Source organism: Myotis daubentonii, chromosome 3, assembly GCF_963259705.1.
Source record: "Myotis daubentonii chromosome 3, mMyoDau2.1, whole genome shotgun sequence".
NCBI classification, from domain to species: domain Eukaryota; kingdom Metazoa; phylum Chordata; class Mammalia; order Chiroptera; family Vespertilionidae; genus Myotis; species Myotis daubentonii.
The window spans coordinates 26,105,437-26,126,714 of NC_081842.1; the positions used below are offsets into that span (position 1 = coordinate 26,105,437).

The following is a 21,278-nucleotide window of genomic DNA, read 5'->3' on the forward strand; positions in this document are numbered from 1 at the left end:
TAAGTTTATTTGGTTACTGGTTGCCACTTATATGTTAACATTTCTTTTTTGAATATTTACTAATCTATTGCTATTTTTATTACTGAAGTGATTCCATCCCATTTTTCTTTCAGTGGTTCTATATATTTTTTTTTTGTCTCTTTAGGTTTTTTTCCACAATTTTTACCATTCTTGGATGTTTAAATACATAAAAATTATTCTATTTTTGGCTAGAAGATAATAAAGTGAGGTCCACTTCTGTGAGTTCAATCATTCATGGCCTTTCTGTGGAAAGAATTTCTCATTATAACTGCAGTAGGGCACACTTTCAACATGTGAGACAGAGGCTGAAAAGGAAAAAATAAATCTATATATATATAAAAGCCTAAGTGACCATTATGATCATTCAACCAAATGACTGGTTCACTGGTCACTATGATGCATACTGACCACCAGGGGGCAGATGCTCAATGCAGGAGCTGCCCCCTGGTGGTCAGAGCACTCCAACAGCCAACCTCCTGTGACTGGCCAACTCCCACAGTCCCTCCCCCTCGCTGGCCAGCTCCTATGGGCCCCAATAGGCCCTGATCACCAGCCAGGCCGAGGGACCCCACCTGTGCACGAATTTGTGCACAGGGCCTCTAGTGTTTGTACAAGAGGAAAAAGAAAAAGGAAGTGTGTCAGGCATAGTGTTAATGTTCTCCATGTATTCTCTTTTATAAACTCACTTCAAAAGAAAGTATTATTTTTACTTTATGAATAAAAAGTAGAGTTTTTGATACTTTAGTATAAGCTATACAGTTCGGTTGCTTCTATATTATCACACTGTCTTTGTCATTATACTCATATAGGTAAGACAAGTGGGCCTAGGTGTGTTGCTCAGGAGAATTATTGACCTTTATTAAATAAATAAATAAAAATCCCAGCCCTGGCCGGTTTGGCTCAATGGATGGAGCGTCGGCCTGTGGACTGAAGGGTCCCGGGTTCGATTCCGGTCAAGGGCATGTACCTTGGTTGCGGGCACATCCCCAGTGGGAGGTGTGCAGGAGGCAGCTGATCGATGTTTCTCTCTCATCGATGTTTCTAGCTCTCTATCCTTCTTCCTTCCTCTCTGTAAAAAAATCAATAAAATATATTTAAAAAAAAAAAATCCCTGCTGGTACTTCTCCTGGAATATGCTACATTGAGCTGCATGTGTGAGAAACAGCTAGATTGCAAGATAACCCTAGCAATTCCAAGCATCTACCTTTTGGGACTTTAGCTGTGAATTGTTTTTAAATTGTACCTTTCCCCAATAATGAATTTCATATATGCCACATGGCTTTACCTACATCCTAAGTTATACTTTCCTTGCTAATGGACAGGGAAAAAAGCATCCAATTCTATTTTTGTCATATAGTAAGCAAAATAGAAAAAAATGTATTCTTTAGATAGTCTTAGTTGTTCTTGTGATGCCATCACACTGAAGGTCTGAACATACATAATCTAACCATTTGATATATATGCTTTCAGTATATTAACAAAAGTAAATTAGTATTTATTGGTGATAGCATTCTATAATGGTTCAGTATCCTCATTCAATTTATTAGAGAAAAGTTTGAGGAAGAATATTAAAGGTAATGTATGTCTAAAGCTAAGTATAGTCACATCTAAGAATTATAGATATATAAGGGTGGCCAGAAGTAGGTTCACAGTTGTGAGTATGCAAAACACAGTTCATTCTTGTATTATTATTTATTAATTATGGTATTGTTTTCCATACAAACAATTATAAGCATACTTTTGCCCACCCCTGTGTATATATCACTGATAATTAAAAAAAACAAAATTTTTAAAATTATTGCTTGGTACCCAACCTCTACCTTTACCTTTGTTGATGTAAATGTACACATCTGAGCCTATTCCTGAATTGTATGAAGATAATGCTAATATAGTTTTTATAGCTGCGGAATATCTTAAAGCCAGTATGATTAACTACTTATGAACTCTAGTTTTGGCTTTAAATATACCTTCTGTTTTAATTTCAGGTTTACTCATTTTGGAAGATTTAGATGCATAGAGATTGAGTAAATTACCCTGCCTTTTCATCTTCAAAATGTAATAATACTTCTTATTGAAATAATTGGAAGGGTACTATGAGGTTATGGACTCTCAGAGTATAGTAGTCACTTATTTTTATAACAGTTGTAATTTTATTTATTATAAATATACTTTGCTATAACTAGGGCTGTCATAAAGGTAGAAATATTTTGTCTTTTTTATCATTATGGTCTTACTGTCTTACAGATTCCAGCAAGAGCATAGCTAGGTAGCTTTGTGCCTTTTTGAAGATTGCTTTGGTCAGCTGGGGTTGATTATTCTTTTGCTTCATCTTGGGAATGGTTGGTTTCTCCTCTGCCTTGACTTTGCTCCCTGAGTGTTTACTCTCTTCAGTTTTCCTGGAGTTTTTTGTTTGTTTGTTTGTTTGTTTTTGTTTTGTTTTGTTGTTGTTCTTTTGGTCTTTTCCTGTCCATGACTCTTATTTTGCTGATCCTGCTGGGGGCAACTTTCTGAGGTTTGCTGTTAGAATGCTTGGCTGTATTTGCAGGAATCCTGTCATTGGCTGCAATTTGCTAGTTCTCCCATGAACATGCAATCTGGGCTCTCAGGCTTGATTTTGGCCATGGGAGCACCACTGATCGGCTCAGAGACTTTATGTTTCTTCTTCCTGGCTTGATCAAAGGGAGCTTTTATGACCCCCAACTTTTTCTGCACCGCGTTCAACTTGATGGCTCTGGAATCTTTTGTTGTGATCACCTTGAAGCCTTTGGATCACCTAAGACCTGTGGAAGTGAATATCCTCACCAGTGTAGCAATGTATGAAACGCTATCACCTGTTTCAGTCCCATTTTCAAGTGTCCTTGGTTCTTAAGATTCAGAATATTCTTCCCCAGACCAACATATTCACAATCAGGCTGCTCCTCTTAGCCAAGGGGATCAGTGAGGGCCAGGACCTGGTAGGATTTCTCAAGGGAGCAGTGGAGGAGTTTTGTTTTCTGTAGGAAACTGGGAGGAATCCAGAGGCTTTGAAAGCTTGATTTTAATATCATCCAAATTCTTCTTTTTATTTTTAATATATTTTATTGATTTTTTACAGAGAGGAAGGGAGAGGGATAGAGAGTTAGAAACATCAATGAGACAGAAACATCGATCAGCTGCCTCCTGCACACCTCCTACTAGGGATGTGCCCACAACCAAGGTGCATGCCCTTGACCGGAATCGAACCTGGGACCTTTCAGTCCGCAGGCCGACACTCCATCCACTGAGCCAAACCAGTTAGGGCAATCATCCAAATTCTTATTCTCTTTCTCTTCTTGGCTTGGTGCTGGAGGTAGTGTCAGGAGATTACTTGGACTATGGACTGGAGCTGCTACTGACATGTTCCTAAGCTCTGATGCTGGGTTACTCTCAAGTATCTGAATATTGCTGCTACTGCAGGACATGGGGAATTCTGGATTTGGTGGTAGAAAAATGTTTGATTTGGAGGCTGCAATCCAAAAGAAGTCTCCATCACCAGGGAAGTCTCTATCACTGCAAAAGGAGTCAAGGGAAAGTCAGTCAGTCCCTGGTAAGTCAGACTCTCCCCCTAACACCAATGCAGCAATCATGCACTTTCTAACAATAGGAAAGGCATTCCTACTAGCTCTTCTTAAAGACATTGAACAGGTAGGAGTCAACTATTCTAGTTCTTACTGGTGATCATTTGATGCCATTGTTTCATGGTATTCTTTGAATTTCACAGGGTTTTGATAAGTCAAAGTGTAAAAGTGATTTTTAAAAATAAATAAAAATATGTAAACATGGCTTCATGCAGTGTCTAACACATGATCTCTATTACTTATTAAATATATCTCTTCATTATAAAATGTTGCATAGCCCACGGTATGTTAAAATTTGGCCTTTGAGATCTTAGGCAGTAATTACACCATGAGGGCATTATTTTGTCTTAAGATTTCAACTGGTTTAAAAGAAATGATGAAAAAGAAAATGTAGTCACCAAAAAACTGGTTTACTAGGTTTTAGTCTGTCTCCAAATGAATTTCTTTCAAATCTACTTGAATGAAAGTTATAAAAAATTGGTTTTCTGACAAGATACTGAGAGACCATTACCCATAGAGATGTTAGAAGTCTACCCAATAATAAATGGGATCAGTTGAATGTCATAAACTCTTTTTGTTGATGTGGCTATTTTAAATGATTGCAAACAGTGATAATTAATTACATTTCCTGAAACTATAAACACAATGTCTATTCTGAGAGCTAAAACAAATCTGATATTTTACAGCAAAATGCCAAGTGGCATTTGTTGTTTTTAAGTGTTCCCTGGAATAAGGTACTTGAACAGGATAAAGATAAAAAGGCAATGTCAAAAAGATGATTTATTTCCCAATTGTTCATTCATTTCCAATATGCAAACAACATTGCTACACACTTAAAGAATTCACTATATTGATGAGGGAAAAGAAATCTGTAGTTCATCACCAATTGTTTCCTTTTTTTTTCAATACCAACTATCTTTTCATTTAAGAATTCAGGTAAATTTTATTTTTTTGAATATCTAGGTCATTCTGTGTCTCTCTGGAGCTTAGCATTATGCTTGGTACATAGTATGTAAATAATAAGTATTCATGGGAGAACTGTGCTTCCACTTTGTAAATAAATGTCAAAAGTAATCTAACACAGTGGTCAGAAAACTCATTAGTCAACAGAGCCAAATATCTACAGTACAACAATTGAAATTTCTTTTGAGAGCCAAATTTTTTAAACTTAAACTATATAGGTAGGTACATTGTTATTAACTTAATTAGAGTACTCCTAAGCTGGCCTTTGCTAAAAACGTCCCCTCATCTTCCTCTCCCCCTCATCTTCCTCTCCTCCTCATCTTCCTCTCCTCCTCATCTTCCTGGGTGAGGGGCTGATGGCTGTTTGAAGGCTGGCCACAGCCCCTTGAGTGTGGGGGTCCCCACTGGGGAGCATGGCCATACTGGTTTAGGAGCTGAGGGCTGTTTGCAGGCTGGCCACAGCCCCTTCAGGGTGGGGGTCCCCACTGGGGAGCATGGCCATCCTGGGTTAGGAGCTGAGGGCTGTTTGCAGGCTGGCCACAGCCCCTTCAGTGTGGGGGGTCCTGCTGGGGTGCCTGGCCAATCTAGGTGAGGAGCTGAGGGCTATTTTCAGGCTGGCTAAGCCCCCCAGGGGGGACCCTCACGCCAAGGGGCTGTGGCCAGCCTGGGTGAGGGGCTGATGGCTGTTTGCAGGCTGGCCACAACCCCCAGCCACCCAAGCTCCCATTGGAGGCTGGCTGGAATCAGGTATCTGAGATTTATTTAGCTTCTATAATTGAAACTTTGTTGCCATGAGCAGAGGCCACAGCCAGCTCAGAACATGCAGGAAGCTTGGCTTCCTCCATCGCCCACAAGCCTCCTGCTTGCTCCAGCTCCATGGCTGCCAGCTGGCATCTTGGTTGGGTTAATTTGCATATAGATGCTCTGATTGGCTGGTGGGCATGGAAAAGGAACGGTCAATTAGCATCTTTGTCTTTTATTAGTGTAGATTAGGGTACTCCTAAGCTGGCCTTTGCTAAAAACATCCCCTCTACTTCCTCTCGCCCTTATCTTCCTCTCGCCCTCATCTTCCTCTCCCCTTCATCCTCCTCTCCCCCTCATCCTCCTCGCCAAAAGGTTCCTCCTCGCCTTCCCCCCCCCCCCTTGAATAGCATCTGTATTGTCACATGAAATGCATGTACATAACGGTTGACTTGGAAACGACCTATTAGGTCACACGGGTCTTGCCCCTGGGGGCCAAAGTGGCACCAATGCCCATGGGCCATGGGCGCTCCACAGGCTGTGGCACTGGCGGTGCTGGAAGAGGTCCGCTTACACCTCAGTCCTTCAGCTCCGGGCAGCGTCTCCCACACGAGCTCAAGGAAACGGCAGTTTCTTAGGGGTTCACAGCTCTCGCACGAGAAAAGGGCTCTGTGGTCACATCAGCTTAGGAAACATGGTACACAAGGTCCACAGGAAGTGTTTCTGCAGGACTTGTCAGAGCCTTTACCACACGCACACCTTTGTGAACGTCCACCACAGGGCAGAGAATGAAACATTTCCCATGTGGATTTGACAACAAAACCCTTTTGCCTCCCAGGCTGGTGTCCAGCGGAGCGCCCTTCGGAGAGTGCGGCCCTAAGCTATTGATGACCATGAATGGCACCTGTGTCGGGTGGTGGGTTGGGGGTATTTTTCCAGGTATTGTATGGTGTGGCCCGGTGGGCACAGCCACGAACTCAACAGTCATGATGATGAAAGGACAAGAAAAGATGTGGTCCCGCTCCTGCCATCCTGGTTCTCACCTGTGCCCTGCAGAACAGACGTGGAGCAGGGCGGTCCCCACACAGGGCCTGGCAAAGGGGCAGGTCGCCAGCTCCAGCCAGGAGCTGGGCTGCACAGTCCCGGTGGCCTGGCCTTGTCCCCCGGCTGCCCAGCCAGCTCACCAGGCGGAGATAAGCACCTGGCAGGTGTTGGAGGACATCCAGACCATCTCTACCAGGCGGAACTGGAGGTAGCCAAACACGAAGCCCAAGACGATGTCCGTGATGTGGTGCCGCCCAATCATCACACTGGACAGCCCCACGCAGAAATCCCACAGCACCAGCAGGATGCGCAGGGGCACGGCCAGCACCAGGTGGCTGAGGAAGAACTTGGACACCATGGCCGTGCGGCTGGCGTGCCCGGTGGGGAAGGCGTACACGTCCATGGTGAGGTAGTCCAGGAGGCTGGGGCTCCTCTCAAAAGGGCCGCGCTGCTTGATGAGCTTCTGCATGCCGGCCACCGTCATGATGTCCAGGAGCAGGGCCAGAAGCGGGTTCATGAGCACCTCCTGGCCGGCCAGCGTGCTGCTCTTCACCAGCCATAGGATGGTGGCCCGTCATGCCAATGAGCTTGATCATGGAGTGGGCACTGGCCCAGGACATGGCCTGACCGGCGCACACCCCCCAGCCGCTTGGACAAGGCTCCTCCTCGCCAAAAGTCTCCTCCTCTCGCTCTCTTCCTCCTCCTCTCCAAAAAGCTCCTCTCTCTCCCCTCTCTCTCTCTCTGGAACCGACCCTCAGACCCTTCAGTCTGCAGGCTGACGCTCAATCCATTGCGCCAAACCAGACACGGCTCTTTGAGGGAAGATACAATGGCCTCGAAAAGAATTGTTTGTCAATTGAGGGGTTATTTTAAAGCAGATAGATGAACCTGGTGAAAGGGCGAAAGAGAGTGAGGAGGGAGTGTGGGAAACAGAGGCTTTGGAATGACCCTTTAATACAGTTCCTCATGTTGTGGTGACCCCCAATTTCATTGTTACAAATTGAACATAATTAAAGCATAGTGATTAATCACAAAAACAATATGTAATTATATATGTGTTTTCCGATGGTCTTAGGCGACCCCTGTGAAAGGGTCGTGACCCACTGGTTGAGAACCGCTGCAAGAAGGAAAGGAGAAAGGTTGAGGGTTTTGAATCTGTACCAAAAGGAGGGAAAAAGAACTCTTTTGGACACAGAGCAGTCCAAGTAAGACCCCAGAGGCTTCAAATAGTGTGCAAGTTGGTGGAGTATGATGTGTTCAAACCATAAAGTGAAAGAAAGGATGGAAGGAGAAGAGGTTGGGGAAAGGGGTTCCAGGATGTCCTCACCTGGAAGTCATTACAAAGCCTCTCTTTCCCACACTCCCTCTTCACTCTCTTTATCCCTTTCAGCAGGTTCACCTATTTGCTTTAAAATAACCCCTCAATTGAAAATTGAAACAATTCAGGCCTTAGTCAGGATTTTCACCTTTATCCTGAGAACAATAGGAAACCATTTGGCAGACTTAATTAACTGAGAGGTCAGAGCAGGTTTTCTTTTTAAGTTTATTCTCATTGCTGCATTGAGAATGGTCTGAGAAGGAATGGACAGGAAAGATTTGGACAGAGCAGTCAGGTGGTGATAGGTAAGAGAGATCATGGTGAACTGAAGTGGTGGGAGCAGTAAGATAGAAGGAGTATTGGACAGGTGTGGAAAGTATTTCTAAGGTAGAATTGATAGGTCTTGCTGATGGGTTGAATGATCTTTTACCCTCTCTGCATCCACCCCTTTGGGCATTTGACTTTGAAGTGTCCTCTGCCTCTGTCTCTGGACTTGACCATGTGCCTGGCTTTGGGTAATAGAATGAAGCAGAAGTGCAAGTATGGTGCTTCTGAGTCTACAACTCGAGAGGGCTTGCTCCTTCTTGTGTTTCTGTCATCTCCATGAGGACATTCCTGAGGTAGCCTACTGGCGTGGAACAGATACGTGGCAGAGACTTGAAGTGCCCAGTCAGCCCAGTTGAGACTTGTCTAGATCAGTGGTCAGCAAACTCATTAGTCAACAGAGCCAAATAGCAACAGTACAACGATTGAAATTTTTTTCGAGAGCCAAATTTTTTTAACTTAAACTATATAGGTAGGTACATTGTTATTATCTTAATTGGGGTACTCCTAAGGCTTAGGAAGAGCCACACTCAAGGGGCCAAAGAGTCACATGTGGCTCGCGAGCCACAATTTGCTGACCACAGCTCTAACAGGTCACTGATATGCAAATCTCGCTCAAGAAACTCTCAAAGTCTAATAAATATTGCATGAAATCCAATGCTTTTGTTTGATCGAAATTAGTAGTAAGTAGTGTTCCCACAGCAATTATATAAAACTAAGACCAACTAAAACCAATCTCTGATTTCGACATAGCACAAATCTTATTTAGTAAGAGGAAAAAAATATCAGATTCTGATTCCTCTGGATCTACTCAGCCTAAGTAATTCTGATGGTTTCATAAAGAAATTAAAACATCCAGCAGCTTGCTCAGATCACTCTGATAGTTGATGGCAGAACCCAAATTAATATCTATGTTTCTCTGCTTCTAGCTCAATGCTCTTTTAGTGCATAGCAGAGACACTATTAATAAGAAACCTGACCCTACTCTTTGTCAAATCATTTAATTTGTCAGTTGTCCTGCTTTTAATAAATCCATACTTAGCAAGGATATATAGGAAATGCATGAACATTTCCTAAGTTTTTAAATATAATATAATATATTCTTCTGACAGAAAATGTTTCCCTATTCATATGAACGTACTGAAACCATCAAATGTTTATATTTCACAATACAATCACACCTTTACCTTGATTTATGAATTATCTAATTTACATTACTTAAAATAATGAATGTCTAATCTATTAGTGTAGTGGGGATATCAAATAAATTTATAAAGATAAATATTTGATTCTTATTTTCATTTTAATATGTACCATTTTTCACAACTGTAATTCTTCTGTATTTTTTACTCAATTATTAATTATTGAACTTTGGGTTTCTTAGAGCATATTATAAGTGATAGATGCATTTAAAGCAAGGATAAGACATGTTTTAAGAAAATAAATTAAATTTGTAATTCCAAAGTTGCCTCATTTTAATTTTCTTCTAAAAGTTTTTATTATATGGAATTATGACTGTTTATTTGTTTATTATATGGAATCATGACTATCTGCTATTTGTTTTTCTCCCACTGGAACATAGAATGTAAAAATAACTAATTTATTAATATTCCTTAAAACTCAAGCTTGTATAAATATTCTAAGCATATGTTGGTTCCATCATCATATATTCATTTTGTTCAGAATGTGTATCTTTTGAACTAAAAAGCTAGCCAAATAATGATGAAGTATTTGGAGAATAATAAATGAAAATACAATCAGAGACAGTTTTTTTGTTCCTGTTGTCTCACCAGTTTTTCAATAATAATTTGGGGAAACCATGAGATATAGCTGATATTTTTTACTTTTAAGTCTGAGACACCTAATGATTTACAGTGATTACTATCTTCCCACAATATTGACATCTCTATTTTTTAAGTATATTTGTTACTGATTTCAGAGAGGAAGGAAGAGGGATAGAAGCATCAATAATGAGAGAGAATCATTGATTGGCTGCCTCATTCACACCCAATACTGGGGATCAAGTCTGCAACCCCGGGCATATTCCCTGGCCAGGAATCGAACCTTGACTTGCCTGGTTTATAGGTCAGTGCTCAACCAGTGAGCCATGCTGGCCCAGCAACATCTCTATTTTCAAGAAATGATGTCAACTCAGGCAGTGTCTAGTAGTCTCACAGATCTCTTAGCCCTCCTTTTGTTTCCATCTGTCTTCATAATTTCATAATCTCATGATAATTCTTTCCTATTCCTTACTGTGGACAAGAATTAAAGATAGGGATAGCTATCAGAGACTATCAGTGTATTTATAAATTCATACAAAAAGGATAATTTATTTTGCTTACATGTGTATTTAACTGTTTAAGTTTATTCTCAAGTATTTGAAAACTATTTGTGCTTCTCACGTTTCAGAAAGTAGTAGCTGGTTTCATTGTCAGGTGTGCTCTTCATTTGGTAGCCCTTGAAAATTTCTTCCATAAATAATACTAAAAAGCAGTCTGGAAGGTATAGCTTGGACATGACTATAGTAAATGTGATGATATAGATAAAAAATTGTAAATTGATGCAGTACAGGGCCAAGAAGTATAATCCTGAGGATTTGACTCCTTGTTTCCTTTCGGATCTTTCTTTAGTTAGTGCCTTTGCCTTAACTCTGATATTTGTCCCAAGGAAAATCAGATTATAACTAGCCATTCCCATATAACTAGGTGGATGAAGTCAGTCCTTAAGGTGTAAGTACTGTCATGCATTATCTCAAAGGCCAAATATTAACATATTGTGGACTATGAAGCATGTTATGATTTACTTGTCTCATTGTGTCTTTCTTATCCAAAAACCTATGATGTCCACATTCCTGAATATCATGCTGACCTATATCTTGAACTCTAAGATGCATGCACATTTTACTTAGAGTTGGATTGTTATAACAAATGGCTTGATCTTTTCACCTACATAAAATATTTTTACTATTGCCTTCACAGTTGTACTGCTCCTTTTTTCTACAGTATATTTGGGTAGAATATGATGTACTGTAAGATGTCATCTCTCTGGTGTTATGTTTTTCATTCATTGAAAGTTTTTCTGTTTTTCTTGGTTATTTTAAGAAAGGACAAATATGTTCCAAGAATAATGAAGTGACTTGTGATTTTTAGCTCCATGGCTACAAGGTCAATACCTGTTCGGCGCTTTGAAGGATGTGAGTGTTTCGGGGGGTGGGGGAGGCTATCCTAAGAGCTCTTGGCCCATAGCCACTCTGGCCAGCCTGTCTTTACAGTGGTACCTCTCATGCACTGTTACCACCGCCGACAGGTTCTCATCTTCGGGGGGCCATCAGACTATTTCAGTAAAAAGAGGAGGTTTCCCTTATGCTTCTTAGGAACCACCCTCAGATTATTTATTTATTTGATAATTAGAAACACTTTTGTTTTTTTTGTGTGTGTCAGTTGTTAGAATGCCTTTTCATGAAAACTAAGTTTTCTCTATTTTTCCTCCCAGTTTTCAGTCAAATCCTTTCCATCAAACCCACAGTTTTGCAAATGTATGCTATCTGCTGAGACAAGCTAAAAAACATTCTTAACCTTCTGATCACTAATTACGTAGATTCCTGTCATCCCTGTCACTGAAATATATGCTACACACGCACACACACACACATACACACTTATGACACATTTAGTTCCTCTCATAGCTATTTTTTTTGCTAAAAAAATCTTATAAATTATTTAATTCAATCACATCTCTGTCATATATATATACATATATATATATATATATATATATATATATGTATATATATCCTATCTAATAAAAGAGAAACATGGTAATTAGCTGTAAATCCGCTACCCTTCCCATTGGCTAATCAGGGCAATATGCAAATTAACTGCCAGCCAAGATGGTGGCCAGCAGCCAGGCAGCTTGAAGCGAACATGAGGCTTGCTTGCTTCAGTGACAGAGGACTCCAATGTTCCCCGCCTGCCTTGCCGGCCTCTGAGCTTGCAGTTTGAAACATTGTTACAAATATAGAAGCTAAACAAAACCCCAGAAACCTGCTTTCAGCCAGCCAGGCTCTCAGAGCTGGAGTTGAAATAGTGTTTCAATTATAGAACCCAAACAAACCAGATACCTGCTTTTAGCAGCAGAGGCCTCAGAGCTGGAGCCAGAGCTAAAGCTGGCCCAGAATAAAAAAAAAGAAAAGAAAAAAAGGGGCAGTTGGGAGCTTCAGTCACCCGCCAGCCTGAAAACAGCCCTCAGCCCCTCACCCAGACTGGCCAGGCACCCCAGTGGGGACCCCCACCCTGAAGGGTGTGTGACCAGCTGCAAACAGCCATCATCCCCTCACCCAGGCTGGCCAGGCACACCAGTGGGGACCCCCACCCTGATCCAGAACACCCTTCAGGGCAAACCAGCCGGCCCCCACCCGTGCACCAGGCCTCTATCCAATATAGTAAAAGGGTAATATGCCTCCCAGCAAAGGGATCAGCAAAGCTGAGAGGCCTCCCGGCACCGGGATCAGCATGACAGGGGGCAGCGCCCAAACCCCCTGATCGCCCTGAGGCTCTGTGTGTGACAGGGGGCAGGGCCACAACCTCCCTATCCGCCCTGCTCTGTTCGTGACAGGGGAAAGTGCCCCAACCCCTGATCAGCCCTGCTCTGTGCCTGATGGGGGGAGCTCCCCAACCCCCTGATCGCTCTGCGGCTCTGTGTGTGACAGGATAGAGCCATAACCTCCCCATCGGCCCTGTCCTGAGTGTGAGAGTGGTGGCGACCCAACCCCCTGATCGGCCCTGCTCTGTGGGTGATAGAGGGCGGCACCCCAACCCCCCCCCCACGGGCCCTGCTCTGTGTGTGATGGGGTAGAGCCATAACCTCCCCATCAGCCCTGCCCTGAGTGTGACAGTGGCGGCGCCCCAACCCCTTGATCAGCCCTGCTCTGTGTGTGACAGGGGCCGATGCCCCAATTCTCCTATCGGCCCTACTCTGTGCGTGACGGGGGGAGCTACTCAACCCCCTGATGGGCCCTGCTCTGTGCATGACAGGGTACAGAGCCCCAACCCCCCTGATGGGCCCTGCTCTGTGCGTGACAGGGGTTGGCACCGCAACCTCCCCATCGACCCTGCCTTGAGTGTGACAGGGGGCGGTGCCCCAACCCCCCAATAGGCCCTACCCTGAGCTTGACTGAGGGTGACATCGCAACCTCCCAATCCACCCTGCTCTGTGCATGACAGGGGGCGGCGCCCAAACTCCCCAATCGGCCCTGCTCTGAGCCCAACCAGGAGCTGCACCTAGGGATTGGGCCTGCCCTCTGCCACCCGGGAGCAGGCCTAAGCCAGCAGGGCGTTATCTCCCAAGGGGTCCCAGACTGCAAGAGGGCACAGGCCGGGCTGAGGGACCCCGCTTCCCCCCTGAGTGCACAAATTTTTGTGCACCGGGCCTCTAGTATAATATAGTTGCATATTATGTTATGCAAGTATAATTTAAAGATACCTTAAACAATTGCCAAGGTCACACAATCAGTAAGTGTTATAGCTCAGATCTAAACTCACATCTCTCTGTCACTAAGGCTAAGGCCCGGGCAGTTTTTGTGGCACTGCAGACATTGTGCTCTAGAACAGCGGTCGCCAACCTTTCGGATCTCACAGACCACCAGTGGTCCGCAGACTACCAGTTGGCGATGGCTGCTCTAGAAGATGTCCATAGGTTGGTGGCCGTTTGATTCCCCAGAACTGAACCTTCAGAGGTGTCTTACAATTCACAAAGCACTGTCATTGATCTGGTTCCATCTGAGCCTCTCAACCACAGTACAGGCTGTGAATTATCTCTCAGATACAAACAAGGGAGAAACTGAGGGTCCGAGGGCTATGGACTAAGAGAGAGAAATTCCAGGTTCAGTTAGAGGATTTGAAGTGATATCCAAAATGTCTTTGCATTTTATGTAGAGGTAATAACAGCTGAGGGATTCACCTTTGAGAAACTCATGCTATTGAAGCATATAATAAGGAACAGATGACAGGATGTGAGTCGCTAGGTGTGGCTGTCTTCTTTGTGTTGGATTTATTTGGGACCTTCAACCTGTGGGGAGAGGGCTCAAATATGAACAACCAATGACACACTTACTGAATGAATTTTTTCTGCCTTCCTCCTTTATTACTTCTGTTTTTCAGTGCATCCTTCATAAAATCTGTCCTACCATGCATGTGCCAAAGGCCTCCTTGCTTCCACTGAGCTGGTAGCATGCTCTATTTAGCCTACCTTGTGATTTGATCTGTTGTTCTGTCCCAAACACACTTTATATATTTAGTGTAATCAACATTAATTAGAAGGCCATTCCATAATAGAACTTTGTATTAGAAAGAAATTTCTGGGGGGAAAATGCCTTATTTGAAACAGCAATGATAATCATAATCATTATATAACTAACATTTTTCAGCCTCTTGTGCTATATAGCACTTCAACATTATCTTCTTTAATCCTCATAACAGCTCCATGAGTTAGAGATGCTTTCTGTCTTTCTCTTTTTGGTACATGAATTCTCCAATGCTTAAAAAGATTAGAGCTTCCCAGAGCCACATAGAGAGTGGTAGAGAGATTATTAACAGTGATTTGCTGGATATCAGAGTTTGTGTTTGAACCACTACACTATAGGGGGCTGGTAGGCACTAGGTGATGAGAGTATACTTCATCTGTCCCATGTGGGCCCATTTCAACTTGGGGGTGGGGAGTAATTCTGATTTAGAGTAATTCTGTGGAGCTCTCATGTGGGTTTCTAGTCTTTCTCTTTAAAGTGCAATCATTTTTTATAATGTCAGCTGATTACTCATGAGCTTCATTTGGTGCTGGGTACATGTGTTTAAGGTGTGCACACAGCACAGAAACAATGACACCATCAAGTATTAGCACATTAGGTGCAGGACTGCAGCAATGCAGGTCCTCAAAGGTGGGGGCCGTGTCACTAATGGAAAATCTCAATAACCCTGCATCTCATAAGGAGAAAACAGTCATCCTATATAGGCAACCAGGCCTGCCCCATGATCTTCCACGAGCATAAATATAACGTGTTCTCAACTGTTTATTTCCCAACGTGCTCCAGCCTATGTAGTCATCCAAGCCACCACCCAAAACACAGAAACTAGATGAAGTTAAGTGGCCACAAAGCCTCCATGGGAGGCTTGAACTGCCCATTCTTGGAAGCACTGATGAGCTTTGCCAGGCTGCTGCCTGCAGAGTAAAACAGTAAATGGACAAAGCCGGCTGCCTGCCCTGCCCGGTCTGAGACATTAGCTAAGCATCTCTATTGGAGAAAGCGATGTGTCTCTATATGTGGGGAGGTGCCTCCTCCCTTCCTCCATATCATCCCCTAACAAGACATTCAGAGTCAATAGTCTCTACTGCAAAGCCCTTTCATGTCGGAGGTCTTTGGGAACTGACTGTTACATGACAACAAGTAGGAGAAGCTCTTTCCTCGTCGCTTGTTTCTGAAGCACTCTTTGGGTTCTCCTTGCCCTAGGTTGTTCCAGACATCAGCCCATTGGCAGTGGCAGCTAGTTTTGGATGCACTGCTCTGAGCCTCAGAGAAACACGGGTCTCAGGCCGTCGTCGCGCTGGCGTTATCTGAACCCCAGGCCACTGGGTTAGTCACTGCTTTATCACACTTTGTTGTTATTTTTTTTCAGTGCACCCATCGGCCTGTCGAATCTTGTTTTCCTGGTTCCGACAATCACTGAGCCATGGCCAGAAGACAGATATGTATGGGGATTCTGTGTTTGCGGAGGAAAAAAGAAATCAGCCCTAATAGACTAGCTGTTCCTCACCCTTGAGGTCTAGCTGTGCCACATGCCGAATGGCTTCTGTCAAAGCAGCCATTCTTCCGGTTTAGGCAGCTCACAAAGGTTTCCGGGTGCAGTACATTCTTTTTAAAATTTGTTGATATAGCCTGGCATCAAATGAAAACCTAAGCTCAACTTCCGTGACCCTTGGAACAAGCCTGTATTGCAAATATCCACGGGACGTGGAGCCAGGATTTGGCTTGATGACCTGCTGACACTTCTCAGAAGCGAAGTGTCCATCAGGCTTCCAATTGCTGGGCCTGAGTAAATAGTGCCAAATAAAGGAGGCCTGTCACTTGATTCTTTGGCCATTTATCTCTAACACATCTGTATTTTTGTAAATGTATTCATTCCTCTGGTCATGTTCACCTTTTCCTTGTTCAATATGTCAATCTGAAAGAATTCAAACAATATTCCAAGTAAACCAATAAAGCGACTAAGTATACTTTACAGCAGAAAAAAAGAAAATAAAGGACCATATCATTTCTAACGTTGACTGTAACATGAACTAAAAATAATAAGTTGCCAAAAGTTTGGAAGCAAGATTGAAAACTCAAATTGTAGGTTTTTAGCAGGTCCGTTTCAGAGTCCAGAGTTATGTTCTAAATGCATTTTGCAAGTTAGATGTAACTATTTTTGAATCCTATTTGTTTGTCTAAAGAAGAGGCCATTAAGCTTGAGATCAACAGCAACTTTGTGAATTCCTTGAATACTTTTTTAAAAAAATCTTAATTGATTTCAGGGAGGAAGAGAGAAAGAGAAAGAAACATCAATGAGAATCATTGATTAGCTGCCTCTTGCATGCCCTCTACTGGGGATCGAGCCTGCAACTGGAGCACATGCCTTGACCTGGAATTGAACTGTGACCTCCTGGTTCATAGATGAACGCTCAACCACTGAGCCAAGCCGGCCGGGCTCCCTGAGTATCTTAAGTGAGGCAATATACTTCATCTACATAGGATGCTATTCATTCAATATATGGCCATGTCTGTGGTAGAAGAGTCCCTCTTTAGCATTTCACATGCACAAAATGGTCTTTCATCATAACTCTTCTAAGTGTCTAAAAAAAGCTTTATCTTAGAAAGTCAAAAGTCCAAATTGAAATAAAACAAAAGTAGGAGATGGGATTTTTGCCCTCTTTGAACTTACAGTTCATTAAAAACAACAAGACTAGGTGTGCAATACTCATAATGAATTATGGCTTAATTTAAGGTGTATGCATGTGAATATGTGTATTCACTCACACCTCCGTGTTTTGGGGCACATGTTCGTGCCTCCTGTTGCTTATAGCTCAAAGTTTTCTAAGGTCTATTATCTGTTTCTTAAACATTATGAAATAGTGCTGTACAGGGTACTCTTTCAGGAGACCCAATGTTCTTTCCTGATCCTGCTACTTAATAATTTTATGATCTTGACCATATTACTAAATTTCTTAAGCAAGTTAATTTCATTCATTTTCATCGAAAAGAATAATTGTCCCCTCTTTTCCATATCTCTCTCTAATATCATTTCAGAAATGATGTAATTTTTTTTACTGTTTCAATTGATACTGTTAAATATGTTTATATTCCTATTACTTGGTTGGGAAACTATAAGAGACATTCTTTGCCTTCCAACATAAGTGAGGCTATCGGCCAACTTCGCCTACTTGGCATCTTCTTTGTCCCTTGCGTTCTCATTTGTTTCTGGTTGCATTATGTCTACATTGTCATTGCACACTCTGAATGCATTCTGAGCTGCCATACTGCACTGGCCTCAGTTTATGCGCCACACCGGAGCTGTGAACTTGTTTGCTTTCTGGCTACCGTATCCCTAGCAAGAGCTTCCTCTGCTAACAGGCAGGCAGTTAGATTGTTGTTGCTGTCACAGGCTCTAAAGACCAAAGGTTTGCTTTGGTAGTTGCTCCCAGGTCTTTCCGGTCACATCTAGGAAACAAAATAAGACAAAATCTCAATGGTGGGTAGTCTGATGCCTGCTTCACTGGCTCCCCATTTAGCTCTGGGGCTTTTCTGATGCTGCGGGGGCATGAGGAATGGCAGGCAGGGTGTGCTTGTCCGCTGTGTGTACCAGGCCAGGCCCATTAGCCTGCAGGCAGCATTGGGCAGATAGGGCGTTCACTGGCCTGTGCAGGGCCCAGGATGCCACCATTGCTGTGCTGGGAATTGGTTTAAACAGCCACTGCTGGGGAGCCCAGTGGTGCAATGCAGAAGCATGGGAGGGTTGAGGCCTGATGGGGCAAGCTTTGACTAATAGGGTCAGTTCTTCCCTCCTTAGGACAGATGGCTCAAGGATCCAATAAGGCCTCTAGGAAAGTGTTCTTCAGGAAAAGCAGCTTTATCCAGTTCAGTGAAACGCTCTGCCGCTTTGGTTCTCTCATCTCCTCTGTCCTGTTTCCTTTTTCTCTCGCTTCTGCATTCCTGAAACTGCACCCTCAGTTAACATGTTTGCATATTTCTTTTCCTTTAGGATCAGTTTCATTTTGTTTTGAGGGCCCAGCCTATGACATATTAATTCCCATATTTTAAGTCTTAATTTTTGTTTTTGTTTTTTTTTTCTGTTTTCTAGCTCATTTTTCAAATCCTTTTGTCTTATCATTTTGACCCCGAATTCTTCATTTTCTGCTCCATAATCTTCTTTACAATTATGTTTTAGTTTCTTTATGGTAAAATGTTGATCAAAATTATATTCTCCCCTGCAGAAATATATCTTTGTTGAGTAAATTCACTTCATTTTTTTTACATATTTTCTAATTGTATTTTTAAAAATCTCTTTGTCAGTTTGTTTTTATTTCTGCTAAATGAAGGAGCTGGACTTTCTGGTGTGACCATTTGCAGGAGGTTCTGGTGTGGGATAGGGAAGCCTCGCATTAACCTTCTAGAGCAGTGATGGCGAACCTTTTGAGCTCGGCGTGTCAGCATTTTGAAAAACCCTAACTTAACTCTGGTGCTGTGTCACATATAGAAATTTTTTGATATTTGCAACCATAGTAAAACAAAGAATTATATTTTTGATATTTATTTTATATATTTAAATGCCATTTAACAAAGAAAAATCAACCAGAAAAATGAGTTCTCGTGTCACCTCTGACACGCGTGTCGTAGGTTCACCATCACTGTTCTAGGGCCAGTGGTCGGCAAACTGGGGCTCGGCAAACCGCGGCTCATGAGCCACATGCTGCTCATTGGCCCCTTGAGTGTGGCTCTTCCACAAAATACCGAATTCTGCGCATGGGCCACGAAGTTTCAATCACACTGTACGTGCGCGCCCGCACGTGGTATTTTGTGGAAGAGCCACACTCAAGGGGCCAAAGAGCCGCATGTGGCTCCTGAGCCACGGTTTGCTGACCATGGTTCTAGGCTGTTTAACTGGGGTGTTCTTCCTTGTGGCACAGAGAAAGTCGGTTCCTGTAAAAATTGCTAGTCTGTGCCGTTTTTGTGTGTAGCCTTGCCTCTCTTGCATATCTGAGACCAGATACAGGACATCTGCCAAAAGCCAGTGAACCTCCATTCCAAACTCTTGTGTGAAACAAGATGCAGGCTTTGCACTTCAAGATAAACTCTTCCTCTTCTGCATGGTTATTTATGCGAACAATTGTTTTCTTTTTAAATTTAGTCCTATCAGTCTCCTTAGACTCATTTTGCCTCTTCCCTAATTTCCTCCTGTCTATATTCAGCCTCTTCTGTCAGCCTTTACATATCTTTTGGCAAGTTGCAAATCATATCTAAAAATACATAGGTATTTATCATTTGCTTTATGGATTGGCTGGGTCATAGTAGGTGTTTTCCAGTCTTACCGAAAGTGACCGTGTATATAATGGCAATTTTTGTTCAAGAATGCTAACACACATTTTAGTAACCATATTGTTTCAAAGAAAATAAATATTCAAATGACTGGGTAATAGATTAAACACAATAACATATTGTTAACAGGCATGTTTTCCACAAAAGGGGCATAATATATATTCATTTCTATTCATATACCATTTTTAAGAAGGTAATACATAGTAACTGTACATTCACAGAGAATTACTGCAGAAATTAATTTAAAACATTCCATAGTTTATCTGACCCAATGTGTTATTTTCTGGAACCGTTTTAATATTCTCTCAACATTTCTGTTTGAACAACTTCTGCAAAGCAGAATTTACTACCTTAGAAGGCCGTATATTCCATATTTGTGTAGCTGTCATGTTAAAAATTAATTAATTCAAGCTTTTGCAACTCTGTGCTAAATACTGTGCTATCCATATTAATGAATAAAAAGGCAATTTATTTTTCAAAGGAGCAAACTAAATAAAATTCAACAAAATACTGCTATGATGGATGTATGAGAAACCAATAACATATCATTTCCCCAATTCTTTTAGTATATGACTAAATATGTGTATGTTTATTTATAAAATATGTACATATAATATCTCCAAGTATATTAGGTATTAGTAAAGCTTAAACTGTATTGTTCTAGTAAAATAAATGTAGATTGAAATTTTCTGTAGATATATTTATCTACACTAATAAAAGAGAAACATGCAAATTGGTGTCACTCCACTATGCCCACCAGTCAATCAGGATGAGCATGCAAATTAACCCAACAAAGATGGCAGTTAATTTGCATAGGCAGGCGCAGAGCAAAGACTGCAGGCTCTGGCCCCAGTGAAGACTGAAGACTGAAGACGACTGAAGATGACTAAAGACTGAAGAATGAAGATGACTGGAGACTGAAGAGGCTTGGCTTCTCTGTTGTGGCTGGAGTGAAGGCCTGGGTCCCGGGTGCCAGAGAAAAACCAGTGCCAGCAGCAAGGGGAAGGAAGGCCCAACTGCACGAATCTCTTCATGCAACGGGCCTCTATTGTGTATATATATATATATATATATATATATATATATATATATATATATATCTCACATATATATAAATTACATATATATAAATATATTTATAAACATATAATAAATATAAACATATATATAAATTTTATATATAAAATAACATGTATGCACACATGCATACACAGTATAGTTCCTTGTGCATATATGGTATATACTCAATGATTGTGGAAGAATTAAAGTGTTTTTTAAAAATTCAAGTTTATGACTGTTCCTTCATGCCTGTCTTCTCAGAGTTTAACACAGTGTTTACATAAAGTAAATTAATATTTGTTGCCTGACTAAACTGAATGAAAAAGTGTCATGACAAAACAATAAAACTCTATATTATTTCTGTCTAGAGAATTAGCAGTCTTCACAGTAGAATGACTCTTTATGGATTAGTAGCTTTTGGAAAATTAAAAATTTATGGTGAGAAAAGCCATTCAGGTAGAGGAGATCAGGGATTCCATTACACTAATGCACATCTACTCCTCAAAGTAATTGAAGCTGGAAAAAGTAAAGGTGATTAAATTTCTGTTGTTTATACATATACAATAGAGAATTGACTTGCATTTTTCACATA

General features: G+C 41.9%; 1 pseudogene; it reads right to left on the bottom strand.

The window, feature by feature from the left end:
* Positions 1 to 5,726: 5,726 nt before the first annotated feature.
* LOC132229146 (inactive phospholipid phosphatase 7-like) lies at positions 5,727 to 15,864 on the bottom strand (annotated as a pseudogene).
* Between the last annotated feature and the right edge of the window lie 5,414 nt (positions 15,865 to 21,278).